A 14,063-nucleotide genomic window follows, 5' to 3' on the forward strand; every position below is an offset into this window, starting at 1 on the left:
TTATGTTTCACTGAATCTTTTGTTATAATCTGTATTTTGTGTTGTATTTTTATATAAAATCAGAAGTAACTGAAGAATTCACTGCAAAAATACATAAAAACACTTAAAACTACTCAAGCTTTTTATGTTTAATATGAATGAAACAACACTCGGTGTCCACTTCATTAGGTACACCTGTACACGAGCTCATTAATGCAAGTATCTAATTAACCAATCACGGTGACAACAACTCAATGCATGAAAGAATGTAAATGTGGTCAAGAGCATCCCAGAAACTACTGATCTGGTGTTTTCCTGCACAACAGTCCAGTGTTTACAGAGAATGTGACAAAAAACAAAAAAAAAATCTAGTGAGTGGCTGTTCTGTGGGAGAAAGTGCCTCGTTAATGAGAGAGTTCTGAGGAGTATGGCCAGACTGGTTCAAATTCACGGACAGCAACAGTAACTCAAACAGTGTTACAACAGTGGTGTGTGGAAGAGCATCTTTGAATGTACACCAGGTTGAACCTTGAGATGGGTGGGCAACAGCAGCAGAAGACCATGAACATCATCTGCAGAAGATTGCACCAATGAACCACATGCCAATAGGTGCCAGCCTACTTCTGTACTTCTTCGTCTTCCAAATATGATTCTGCTAGTAAAATGGATTCAGCAGTGGCTGGATGGGAGACGCCAGAGAGTAGTGGTGGATAACTGTTTGTCAGATTGGAGGCTGGTGACTAGTGGTGTGCCTCAGGGATCTGTACTGAGTCCAATGTTGTTTGTCATATACATTAATGATCTGGATGATGGGATGGAAAATTGGATTAGTAAGTAGGCAGATGAAATTAAGATCGGTGGAGTTGTCGATCATGAAGTTGGTTTTCAAAGCTTGCAGAGAGATTTAGGCCAGATAGAAGAGTGGGCTGAAAGATGGCAGATGGAGTTTAATGCTGATAAATGTGAGGTGCTACATTTTGGTAGGACTAATGAGAATAGGACATTCATGGTAAATGGTAGGGCATTGAAGAATGCAGTAGAACAGAGGGATCCAGGAATATCGGTGCATAGTTCCCTGAAGGTGGAATCTCATGTGGATAGAGTGGTGAAGAAAGCTTTTGGTATGTTAGCCATTATAAATCAGAGCATTGAGTATAGGAGTTGGGGTATAATGTTGAAATTGTACAAGGCATTGGTAAGGCCAAATTTGGAGTATTGTGTACAGTTCTGGTCACCAAATTATAGGAAAGATGTCAACAAAATTGAGAGAGTACAGGGAAGATTTACAAGAATGTTACCTGGGTTTCATCATCTCCTAAGTTACAGAGAAAGGTTGAACAAGTTGGGTCTTTATTCTTTGGAGTGTAGAAGGTTAAGAGAGGACTTGATAGATGTGTTTAAAATTATTAGGGGGATTGACAGAGTTGACGTGGATAAGTTTTCTCCATTGAGAGTGGGGGAGATTCAAACAAGAGGACATGAATTGAGAGTTAAAGGGCAAAAGTTTAGGGGAAACATGAGGGGGAACTTCTTTACTCAGAGAGTGGTAGCTGTGTGGAATGAGCTTCCAGCAGAAGTGGTTCAATGTTGTCAATTAAAGTTAAATTGGATAGCTATATGGACAAAAAAGGAATGGAGTGTTATGGGCTGAGTGCGGATCAGTGGGACTAGGTGAGAGTAAGCGTTCAGCATGGACTAGAAGGTCCGAGATGGCCTGTTTCTGTGCTGCAATTGTTATCTGGTTCTATGGTTAAACTGCGTGCAATTGGAACCCGTGAATTACATTTTGATGGTGTGTTTTTGGGTTTATTGATTGATCTGGCACTTTGATGTCTCCAAGGGAGTTTGAGGAGCTTTCAAGTTGAGTGTGTAGCCCGGAAGCCAAGACGCCTGGAGAAAGGGCATGAGACTTCATTTCTCACCAATTGAAGTGCAACCCCAATTGAAATCAACAAGGATGAGAAGGGAAGGCGAGCAGGAGTTCACACCTTCTGCCTGTGTTTGAATGGTCTCTCTCTCTTCTTCTCACTCATTGCTGCAGGAGAAGGTACCTGCTTTTAACTGATCTCTCACTCTTGCTCTTGTTTGCTACATTCAGAGGAAAGTGCCAATGTTTGACCTGGTTTCCTCTCCCTCTCACTTGATGTTGCCAGAGGATGTGCTGGAGTTTTGGGTCTCGGACAAGGTTTAATCAATGTGATCTGTGGATTGGGCTCTCCATTCATGCTATATGTGGTTCCGGTTGCACCTTTACTCATTGCTATTTTGTGCAAATTTGATCCAGGCGGACTGGCCCTGTGGCTTGCAGTCAATGAATGGCACAACACTAAATTGAATTAAACTATATATTTCTAGGGTGTTTCAATGATTCTGCAGTGTGATGTTTATATGCTGTGTTTTTTGCTGTTTGCGTGATTTGTTCTTTTTTGTGCATTGGGTGTTGTCTTCAAATGGGTTCCATGGTGTTTCTTGTTTTCATGGCTGTCTGTGGGAAGGGGAATCTCAGGGTTGTAAACTTCATACATAATTTGATAATACATGTATTTTGAACTTTGAACATACATTCAAGGACCACTTTATTAGGTACATGATTAGGTACAGGGAAAAGCTTGGTTAATAATGTTATTGAATATTTCATAGATGTTGGGGTGTATGAGTCAAGAGGAGAGGAGTGGAGTTGTAAGTTAGAACAGTGTAATAGGCAAAGACAGCTATTTGTTTTGAAAGTGCTGACATTATTTATTTCTATTACCATTCATTACAGAAATTGAAGGTGATTGAATTTGTATAAAGTTTAATCAAATAAATAAATATACCCACCTTTGCCAAGCCAAGAAATTTGGGCCAATTTTCTGACCTGAGGTAACAACACTACAAGCCTAAATTGATGCAGTGCTGTAGTTCCGAATGAAATAGTTAGTGGTTTCAGAAATGATCATTATGCCTTTTGTTTAGTTGTTAATTCTAACAAGTTAATTTTTCAGAATCCGATTTAATATCATTGGAATATATCGTGAAATTTGTTATTTCTGCAGCAGCATTAGATTGCAATAATAGTAATAAAAACTTAATTACAGTAATTATACACATAATATTGCTAAATTAAATATATAGTGCAAAAAGTGAGGTAATTTTCAGGGGTTCAATGTCCATTCAGAAATCTAATGGCAGAGGAGAAGAAGCTGTTCCTGAAATGTTGAGTGTATGCCTTAGGCTCCAGTACCTCCTTCTTGATGGTAGCAATGAGGAGTGGGCATGATCTGTTTGATGGGGATCCTTAATGATGGATGCCACCCTCCTGAGTTGGAAGCGAAGCGAAGTCAAGATGGCACTCCTTTGCTTCCATCTTTGGAAACAGCTCTATTTCTATCTTTGATATATGTTATTTTTTTCCCCTTTTCAGGGTATGGGGGGTTCTTTTGGAGACCCTGACCTGGAGTTACACTCTGACTTCGGCTCTTTGTGGGAATGGGACCTGCTCTCAGGACATCATGACTGGCTGCTTTTTGATATCCCAAGGACGCAGCCTGGAAGACGAGTGCGCCTTCAGGGTCCCAGGTTTTCCTGGCTCTGGAGACAGGGTGATCCTAGGCCGATGCCCTTGACTGAAGTGTCGTGGGAGAACACAGAACATTGGGAGCAGCAGGCTAGTTACTAGAGGTTGAGTGCCCAGACAGCTGCGCGTTTTTGGTGCTGACTCTCTGGGCACAGAGCATGGAAAAAGCGACACAACAGACATTTAACGTTGTAAGTCAGCGAGTTTCTTGTGTCTTCCCTCTCGCTGTGAAACAGAGACACTTCGTTTTCCATTGGGGAGGAGAGAGAGAGAGAGAGAGATCCTGTGGTATGTCGAATTACCGGGTGAAGGAGTTGTTTTGGGGTTACTGCAAGTCTGTGTCTTTATTGATGCTTGGCTGCACACCTGAATGCTCAGTGGAGGGTGCTGATGCTTTTTTGCTGGTGGGGGTGGGGTGGGGTTCTTGCTTGCTGCTGCTTGTATGTGGGAGGGGGAGCTGCGGGGGGCTTTGGGGTGCTACCCTTTAACTGTCATTCATTCTTTGGGACACTTCTGTTTTCGTGGATGTCTGCGAAGAAAAATTATTTCAGGGTGTATGTGGTATACATTTCTCTGATGTTAAATGTATTTATTGAAACGTATTGAAGCATATTTTTAAAGGGAGGAGAGGATGGCGGCGCAATGGCAGCGCGCGTGGCCACTTCGATGGTGATGTCTGTTACCTGTCAAATAGGGGACCGTGAACAATTCTGATTTGATGGAGATAGACGTGAGAGTATGGAGGAACATCTGGAAAACTTCTGAAATGCCCGCTTCGCTGCCGCTGCTACTGTGTGGTAACCGGAATCTCCGGAGCTGAAGGCCCCGAAATCCTTGGCTTTGCATGTTTCAGCGGCCGGGGCGAGGTCGAAGGCGCTCGGCAGAGGATGGCGCTCGGGAGGCTGTATCGGAGAGGCTGGTCGGAGGCTCGAAGTTTTCGGACGGATGGACTCAGTGTCGGCTGGGGTCGGCTGCTTCCAAGGCATCAGCAAGTTGACGGTGCCTGGAGGTTTATGGCGGGGAGTTTCTCCCTTTTGCCGCCTGCTATCGGGGACTCGGGGACTTTTGAGACTTTATTTACCGTGCCCATGGTTTCTTCTTCATCAAACTATGGTATTGCTTTGCACTGCTGTAACTACATGTTATAATTATGTGGTTCTGTCAGTGTTAGTCTTCGGTTTGTCCTGTTTTCTGTGATATCATTCCGGAGAAACATTGTATCACTTCTTAATGCATGGATGCATTTCTATATGACAATAAAAAAGGGCTGAGTGTTCTCATTGCTCCTTGAAGGCGTCCTGGATGCTATGGAGGCTCGTGCCCAGGAGGATGATGCAGCCATTTAGAATGCTCTCCATGGTACATCTGTAGAATCTTTGGTGACATACCAAATCTCGTCAAACCCCGAACAAAATGTAGCTGCTGCTGTGTCTTTGTATCTGCATCCATATGTTGGGCTCAGGATACACGCTCAGAGATGTTGACACCCAGGAATTTGAAGCCGCTCACTATTTCCAGCTGTGATCCCTCTGAGGACTGGTGTATGTTCACTCATCCTACCCTTTCTGAAGTCCGCAATCAGTTCGTTGGTCTTGCTGATATTGAGTGAATGCTGAGTGAATTGAGTTGTTGCTACGACACCACTGAACTTGCTGATATATCTTACTCCTGTATCTCCTCTCATCACCATATGAGACTATGCCAACAATAGTTGTGTCATTAGCAAATTTACAGATGGTTTGAGTTGTGCGTAACCACACTGTTATGGGTGTAGAGGAAGTAAAGCAGTGGACTAAGTGCATAACCTTGAGGTGAGCCAATCAGAGAAGTTATTTCTGATTCACAGCCTGTGGTGTTCTGGTGAAGGAGTCAAGGATCCAGTTGCAGAGGGAGGTACAAAGGCTGAGGTTCTAGCGCTTTTCAATCAGAACTGTAGGAATATTGCTGTTAACACTGAGCTGCAGTCAATAAACAGTATACTGACACAATTATTACTATTATCCAGGTGATCCGACTAGGAGTTGAGGATGCCATCGTTTACCTGCTGAACCGTGTCTATGCCCACCTGGACAAGCCAGCGAGCACTGTGAGGGTCATGTTTTTTGACTTCTCCAGTGTGTTCAACACCATCCGCCCTGCTCTGCTGGGGGAGAAGCTGACAGCGATGCAGGTGGATGCTTCCCTGGTGTCATGGATTCTTGATTACCTGACTGGCAGACCACAGTACGTGGGCTTGCAACACTGTGTGTCCGACAGAGTGATCAGCAGCACTGGGGCTCCACAGGGGACTGTCTTGTCTCCCTTTCTCTTCACCATTTACACCTCGGACTTCAACTACTGCACAGAGTCTTGTCATCTTCAGAAGTTTTCTGATGACTCTGCCATAGTTGGATGCATCAGCAAGGGAGATGAGGCTGAGTACAGGGCTACGGTAGGAAACTTTGTCACATGGTGTGAGCAGAATTATATGCAGTTAATGTGAAAAAGACTAAGGAGCTGGTGGTAGACCTGAGGAGAGCTAAGGTACTAGTGACCCCTGTTTCCATCCAGGGGGTCAGTGTGGATATGGTGGAGGATTACAAATACCTGGGGATACGAATTGACAATAAACTGGACTGGTCAAAGAACACTGAGGCTGTCTACAAGAAGGGTCAGAGCCGTCTCTATTTCCTGAAGAGACTGAGGTCCTTTAATATCTGCCAGTCGATGCTGAGCATGTTCTACAAGTCTGTGGTGGCCAGTGCTATCATGTTTGCTGTTGTGTGCTGGGGCAGTAGGCTGAGGGTAGCAGACACCAACAGAATCAACAAACTCATTCGTAAGGCCAGTGATGTTGTGGGGATGGAACTGGACTCTCTGACGGTGGTGTCTGAAAAGAGGATGCTGTCCAAGTTGCATGTCATCTTGGACAATGTCTCCCGTCCACTACATAATGTACTGGGTGGGCACAGGAGTACATTCAGCCAGAGACTCATTCCACCGAGATGCAGCACAGAGCGTCATAGGAAGTCATTCCTGCCTGTGACCATCAAACTTTACATGTCACGTACGTTTGGGGTATAAATAAAAGTATACTCTATTGTTAAGCAGAGTTCCAAGATCCCGCTTTTAGGTGCTTGGGCTCTCCATGATATCACGTAAATAAAATCCTTTAATCTGAAACAACTCTCTGAGTCGGCCTGATCTATTCTGTCTGCTGCTCCTGAGATTTATCTGCAACAATGTTCCAAGTTGAGTGAGCTGGACTGGGACAGCAGCACCACCTTTGTGCACCAGAAGGAGTTGATCAGACCTCCTCTGCCTTTGAAAGACTCAGTTGTCCTATCTTGGTGGTGAGTTGTGAAGACTTGAGTTGTATTACTGTGTCCTGAATGGAATCAGAATCAGGTTTAATATCACCAGCACATGCCATGAAATTTGTTAATTTTGTGGCAACAGTACAATGGAAAACAGGATAATAGAGAGAAAAAGAAAACTGAATTACATTAAGTGTACACATGTATTAAATAGTATTATTAGATAAGTAGAGCAAAAAAGAAATTTTTTAAAAAGTAGTGAGGTAGTGTCCAAGGGTTCAATGTCTATTTAGTAAACAGATGGAAGAGGGGAAGAAGCTGTTCTGGAATCATTGCGTGTGTGTCTTCAGGCTTCTGTACCTCCTTCCTGATGGCAACAATGAGAAGAGGCATATCCTGGGTGGTGGAGGTCCTTAATGAAGAACAAAAGGATGACAGGAGTGAAGGTAGGACCGATTAGAGATAAAGGTGAGAAGATGTGCCTGGAGGCTGTGGAAGTGAGCGAGGTCCTCAATGAATACTTCTCTTCGGTATTCACCAATGAGAGGGAACTTGATGATGGTGAGGGCAATATGAGTGAGGTTGATGTTCTGGAGCATGTTGATAGTAAGAGAGAGGAGGTGTTGGAGTTGTTAAAATACATTAGGATGGATAGGTCCCCGGGGCCTGATGGAATATTCCCCAGGCTGCTCCATGAGGCGAGGGAAGAGATTGCTGAGCCTCTGGCTAGGATCTTTATGTCCTCGTTGTCCAAGGGAATGGTACCGGAGGATTGGAGGGAGGCGAATGTTGTCCCCTTGTTCAAAAAAGGTAGTAGGGATAGTCCAGGTAATTATAGGCCAGTGAGTCTTACGTCTGTGGTGGGAAAGCGGTTGGAAAAGATTCTTAGAATAGGATTTCTGGGCATTTAGAGAATCATAGTCTGATCAGGAACAGTCAGCATGGCTTTGTGAAGGGCAGATCGTGTCTAACAAGCCTGATAGGGTTCTTTGAGGAGGTGACCAGGCATATAGATGAGGGTAGTGCAGTGGATATGATCTATCTGGATTTTAGTAAGGCATTTGACAAGGTTCCACACGGTAGGCTTATTCAGAAAGTCAGAAGGCAGGGGATCCAGGGAAGTTTGGCCAGGTCGATTCAGAATTGGCTTGCCTGAAGAAGGCAGAGGGTGGTGGTGGAGGGAGTACATTCAGATTGGAGGATTGTGACTAGTGGTGTCCCACAAGGATCTGTTCTGGGACCTCTACTTTTCGTGATTTTTATTAATGACCTGGAGGTAGAGGGGTGAGTTGGCAAGTTTGCAGACGACACAAAGGTTGGTGGTATTGTGGATAGTGCAGAGGATTGTCGAAGATTGCAGAGAGACATTGATAAGATGCAGAAATGGGCTGAGAAGTGGCAGATGGAGTTCAACTCGGAGAAGTGTGAAGTGGTACACTTTGGAAGGACAAACTCCAAGGCAGAGTACAAAGTAAATGGCAGGATACTTAGTAGTGTGGAGGAGCAGAGGGATCTGGGAGGACATGTCCACAGATTCCTGAAAGTTGCCTCACAGGTAGATAGGGTAGTTAAGAAAGCTTATGGGGTGTTAGCTTTCATAATTCGAGGGATAGAGTTTAAGAGTCGCGATGTAATGATGCAGCTCTATAAAACTCTGGTTAGACCACAATTGGAGTACTTTGTCCAGTTCTGGTTGCCTCACTATAGGAAGGATGTGGAAGCATTGGAAAGGGTACAGAGGAGATTTACCAGGATGCTGCCTGGTTTAGAGAGTATGCATTATGATCAGAGATGAAGGGAGCTAGGGCTTTACTCTTTGGAGAGAAGGAGGATGAGAGGAGACATGATAGAGGTTTACAAGATAATAAGAGGAATAGATAGAGTGGATAGCCAGCGCCTCTTTGCCAGGGCACCACTGCTCAATACAAGAGGACATGGCTTTATGATAAGGAGTGGGAAGTTCAAGGGGGATACTAGAGAACGGTTTTTCACTCGGAGAGTGTTTGGTGCGTGGAATGCACTGTCTGAGTCAGTGGTGGAGGCAGACACACTCGTGAAGATTAAGACACTAGTAGACAGGAAGGTGGAGGGTTATATGGGAGGCAGGGTTTGAGGGTCGGCATAACATTGTGGGCCAAAGGGCCTGTAATGTGCTGTACTATTCTATATTCTATGATGGATGCTGCCTTCCTGAGGCACTGCTCCTTGAAGATGTCCTGGAAACTATGGAGGCTAGTCCCCAAGATGGTGCTGGGTAATTTTACAACTCTCTGCAGCTTACTCCACTCATGTGCAATAGCACTCCATACCATACGGTGACTCGCCCGGTTGGACTGCTTTCCATCGTGCATCTGTTGGTGTTTTGGCGACATTCTAAACCTCCTCAAACTCCTGATGAAATATAGCCACTATCTTGCCACCTTTGTAGTGTCAACAACATGTTAGGTCCAGGTTAAGTCCTCATATATATCGACACCTAGGAACTTGAAATTGCTACTTCTCTCCACTTCCGATCCTTCTATGAGGACCATTGTGTGTGGTTTTGTCCTGCCCTTCCTGAAGTCCATAGTCAGTTATTTGGTCTTACTGCCGTTGAGTGCAAAGTTGTTGATGTGACACCACTCAACCAGCTGGTATATCTTGTTCCTGTACATGCTCTCATCACTATCTGTGATTCTGCCAAAAAATGGTTGTATCATCATCAAATTTAAAAATGGTGTTTCAGCTGTGCCTTGCCACACAGTCATAGGAGTAGAGTAGTGAGCTAAGCACACATCCTTGAAGTGCATTTGTGTTAATTGTCAGCAAGTTGGAAATGTTATTTCCAATCTGCACTGATTGTACCCTTCCAGTTAGGAAGCCGATGATCCAGTTACAGAGGGAGGTACAGATGCCCATGTTCTGGAGCTTTTCGATCGGGTCTGTAGGGATGATAGATTGAACATCAATAAGCAGCATCCTGACATAGGTATTTGCATTGGCCTGGTGATCCAAGGGCGCATGGAGACCCTATAGACCTATTTTGGCAATGGACAACTTGCAGTGGATCCAGGTCCTTACTTCAGCAGGAGTTGATTCTAGCCATAACCAACTTCTCAAAACACTTCATCACCGTAGCTGTGAATGCTACTGGATGATAGTCATTGAGACAGCTCACCCTGTTCTTCTTGGGCACTGGTATAACTGATGCCCATTTGAAGCAGTTGGGAACTTCCGACTGTAACAATCAGAGAATGGCAATGTCTTCGAACACTGCCACCAGTTGGTTGGCACAGGTTTTTAGGGCCTTGCCAGGTACTCCGTCAGGGCCTATCGCCGAGTGAGGGTTTGCCCCCTTGAAAGACAGCCTGACTTTGGCCTCCGAGACAGAATTCACGGGGTCGCCGGATGCTGCAGAGATCCTTGTAGCTGTAGTTTTATTCTCCCTTTCAAAGTGAGCATAAACAGAGTTAAGCATATCTGTGATATAGCATCACTGCCGTTATTGATGTTGGCTTTCGCTTTGTAGGAAGTATACCTACAAACTTGCCAGATTTGACGTGGAAACGATATTGCCTCCAACCTCACCTGGAATTGTTTCTTAGCTCTTGAGATAGCTCACCGCATGTCATACTGGGCTTTCTTGTACAGGTCTGGATTGCCAGACCTAAATGCACAGTTCTAGCCCCAGCAGACTCTGAACCACCTGGTTCATCCACGGCTTTTGATTTGGGTATGTACAGTAAGTTCGCATAGGTGCACACTCATCCACACAGTTTTAATGGAGTTAGTGACAGCTGTGGTATACTTGTTGAGACTCAAAGATGAATCCATAAAGGCCGAGGCTTTTCCAAATCTCCATAAAAGAAAATATGCAACAGCTTTTAATGTCCCTCTAGTACAGCACTTTTGCTCTGAGATCTTCAATTTTATTTTCCAGAGACTGTAAATTTGTCAGCAGGATAGTTGGTATTGGGAGTCGAAAGCCATGTTTCCTTAAATGAACTTTTAAACCAGCATGGCATCGTCTCTTGCACTGTCTTTAAGGGGAACTGCATAAACAACCAGAGTCCGTTCGAGTTTTATTGACTTTGAGTAGAGTCTGCTGTAGAAGCTACGCGACCTCGGCCTTCTTCGGGGCGATGCCTACAGTCCTCGGTGACGCCTGATGCCGGTGGCCGGAGGTGGAGTCGTCGTAAGCGGTGTGCGAGGAAGCGGAAGCGCGGCAAGCAGGCAGGGGTCCGTGCTAGGCTAAAAACAAACCCTAGCCGGCCGGCTCTCCCGTCCATTCTGCTCTCCAATGTCCTCTCCCTGGACAATAAATTGAACTACATCCGACTCCGGCGGACTACTCGGCGGGAGTACAGAGTCTGCTGCGCTTCTGTTTTCACGGAAACGTGGCTTAACGACAGAGTTGCGGACGCCGCCATTCAGCTAGACGGGCTCACTTTGTTTCGGGCTGACAGAGATGCAACTCTCTGCAGTAAGGCTCGCGGTGCGGGCTTGTGCGTTTACATCAATACGGAATGGTGCAAGAACTCTGCTGGTCTCTAGTTACTGCTCATCGCTAGTGGAGTTTGTGACTGTTAGACGCAGACCATTTTCTTTACCACGAGAACTCACCACTGTCATTATAGTCGGTGTCTACATTCCCCCAGCGCTAATGCTAAGGAGGTGCTCTGTGAACTGTATGGGGCTATTAGTGAACTGCAGACCGCACACCTTGATGGACTGTTTAGTGTCGCCGGAGATTTTAACCACGCGAACCTCAAGTCAGTGCTCCCCAAATCCCATCAGTATGTGGACTTTGCAACGAGAGGGGAGAAAGCGTTGGACCCTGTTTATACAAACATCCTCGACACGTACCGGGCGGATCCCCGCCCCCACCTCGGTTACTCAGACCACATCTCTGTTATGCTAATCCCAGCCTACAGACCGCTCGTTAGGCGCTCCAGACCAGTTCAGAAGCAGGTTCAGTTCTGAACCTGGCCAGCAGGAGCCATCTCTGCTCTTCAAGACTGCTTTGAGCAAACTGACTGGCACATGTTCAGGGAGGCTGCAACCGATGGCGACCCTACCAACTTAGAGGGGTACACGGCATCGGTGACGAGCTACATCAGCAAGTGCATCGATGACGTCACTGTGGCCAAGACCATCACGACACGCTCTAACCAGAAGCCATGGATGACCGCGGAGGTGCGTCCGCTGCTGAGAACCCGTGACTCCGCCTTCAGAGCAGGCGACAAGGCAGTCCTAACAACAGCGAGGGCCAAACTGTCCCGGGACATCAGAGAGGCAAAGCATGCACACACCCAGCGAAACCACAGCCACTTCCAGGACAGCGGAGACACGCGGCGTATGTGGAAGGGCATTCAGAACATCACCAACTACAAGACAACACCACCTGCCTGTGCTGGTGATGCCTCCCTCCCAGATGCGTTGAACAACTTCTACGCTCGTTTCAAGGCGGGAAATGACGTGGTGGCGAGGAAGACCACTCCTCCTCCCAATGACCAGGTGCTGTGTCTTACCGTGGCTGATATGAGGAAAACTCTATGCAAGGTCAATCCACGGAAGGCTGCCTGACCGGACAATATTCCAGGCAGAGTGCTCAGAGGATGTTCAGACCAGCTGGCAGATGTTCTCACTGACACCTTCAACATCTCCCTGAGCAGCGCCGTCGTTCCAACGTGCTTCAACGTGTTCTCAGAACCTCATCACGAAACGTTTTGAGAGGCTCATCATGAGGCACATAAAGACCCTGCTGCCCCCCTCACTGGACCCTCTGCAGTTCGCGTATCTCCCCATCTGCTCAACAGACGACGCCATCGCCACCACCCTCCACCTGGCCCTCACCCACCTGGACAAAAAAGACACGTACGTTCGAATGCTGTTCATAGACTTCAGTTCAGCATTCAACACATTCATTCCTCAGCACCCGACTAGAGAGCTGAAACTGCTGGGCCTGAACCCCTTCACCTGGTGGAGAATCTCACCTGGTCCCTCAACACCTGCTCCATAGCCAAGAAAGCCCAGCAGCGTGTCTACTTTCTGCGAAGGCTGAGGAAAGTCCATCTCTCACCCCTTATCGTCACCACATTCTACAGAAGTTGTATTGAGAGCATCCTGAGCAGCTGCATCACTGCCTGGTTCGGAAATTGTACCAACTCGGATCGCAAGACCCTGCAGCGGATAGTGAGGTCGGCTGAGAAGATCATCAGGGTCTCTCTTCCCGCCATCACAGACACTTACACCACATGCTGCACCCGCAAAGCTAACAGTATTGTGAAGGACCCCACGCACCCCTCATACAAACCTTTCTCCCTCCTGCCATCTGGAAAAAGGTACCAAAACATTCAGGCTCTCACGACCAGGCTGTGCAACAGTTTCTTCCCTCAAGCCATCAGACTCCTCAATACCCAGAGTCTAGACTGACATCTACATCATTTATTAATATATTGTAATTTGTCCTCTCCTGTTCCTATTGTCTTGTTTATTAATTATTGTACTGCCCTGCACTGTTTTGTGCACGTTATGTAGTCCTGTGCAGGTCTGTAGTCTAGTGCAATTTTTATGTTGTCTTACGTAGTCTAGTGTAGCCTTGTGCTGTCTCACATAGTCTAGTGTAGTTTAGTGTTGTTTCATGTAGCACCGGGGTCCTGGAGGAAAGTTGTTTCGTTTTTACTGTGTACTGTACCAGCAGCTTATGGTCAAAATGACAATAAACTTGACTTGACTTGACTAGAGGTAGATGTTAGAATCACCTTAAAATTATTTTTCTTGCTGTATAGATGTAACCGTGGTTTTTAGCCTTAGCAGTTTAAACACTAGACACTGGGCATCAGAATACTACAGCACAGTACAGGCCCTTCGGCCCTCGATGTTGTGCCGACCCATATATTCCTTTAAAAAAAACACACTACCCCGAAACCCTCTATTTTTCTTTCATACGTGTGCCTGTCCAACAGGCCCTTAAATACCGTGAATGTTTTAGTCACCACCACCATCCCCGGCAAGTCATTCCAGGCACCCTCAACTCTCTGTGTAAAAAAACTTACCCCTGATGTCTCCCCTAAACCTCCCTCCCTTAACTTTGTACATATGCCCTCTGGCAATTGCTATTCGTGCCCTGAACCCAGCACAAGTGGTCCCTAAACTCCTCCACATTACTTCTGTGCTTTCACCCTTGAACATCTGTTTCCAATTTACTCTCGCTAGTTCCTGCCTCATCCCGTCATAGTTAGCCCTTCCCC

The 14,063-nt window shown here is 46.0% G+C and overlaps 1 protein-coding gene across 1 annotated transcript in view; it reads right to left on the reverse strand.

Annotated features, from left to right (window-relative positions):
- Positions 1–14,063, reverse strand: part of LOC134340378 (complement C3-like) — a 265,235-nt gene that overhangs the window by 203,529 nt on the left and 47,643 nt on the right. The gene's annotated exons all lie outside the window — the stretch shown is intronic.

The sequence above is a fragment of the Mobula hypostoma genome, chromosome X1, assembly GCF_963921235.1.
Source record: "Mobula hypostoma chromosome X1, sMobHyp1.1, whole genome shotgun sequence".
In the NCBI taxonomy this organism is placed as follows: domain Eukaryota; kingdom Metazoa; phylum Chordata; class Chondrichthyes; order Myliobatiformes; family Myliobatidae; genus Mobula; species Mobula hypostoma.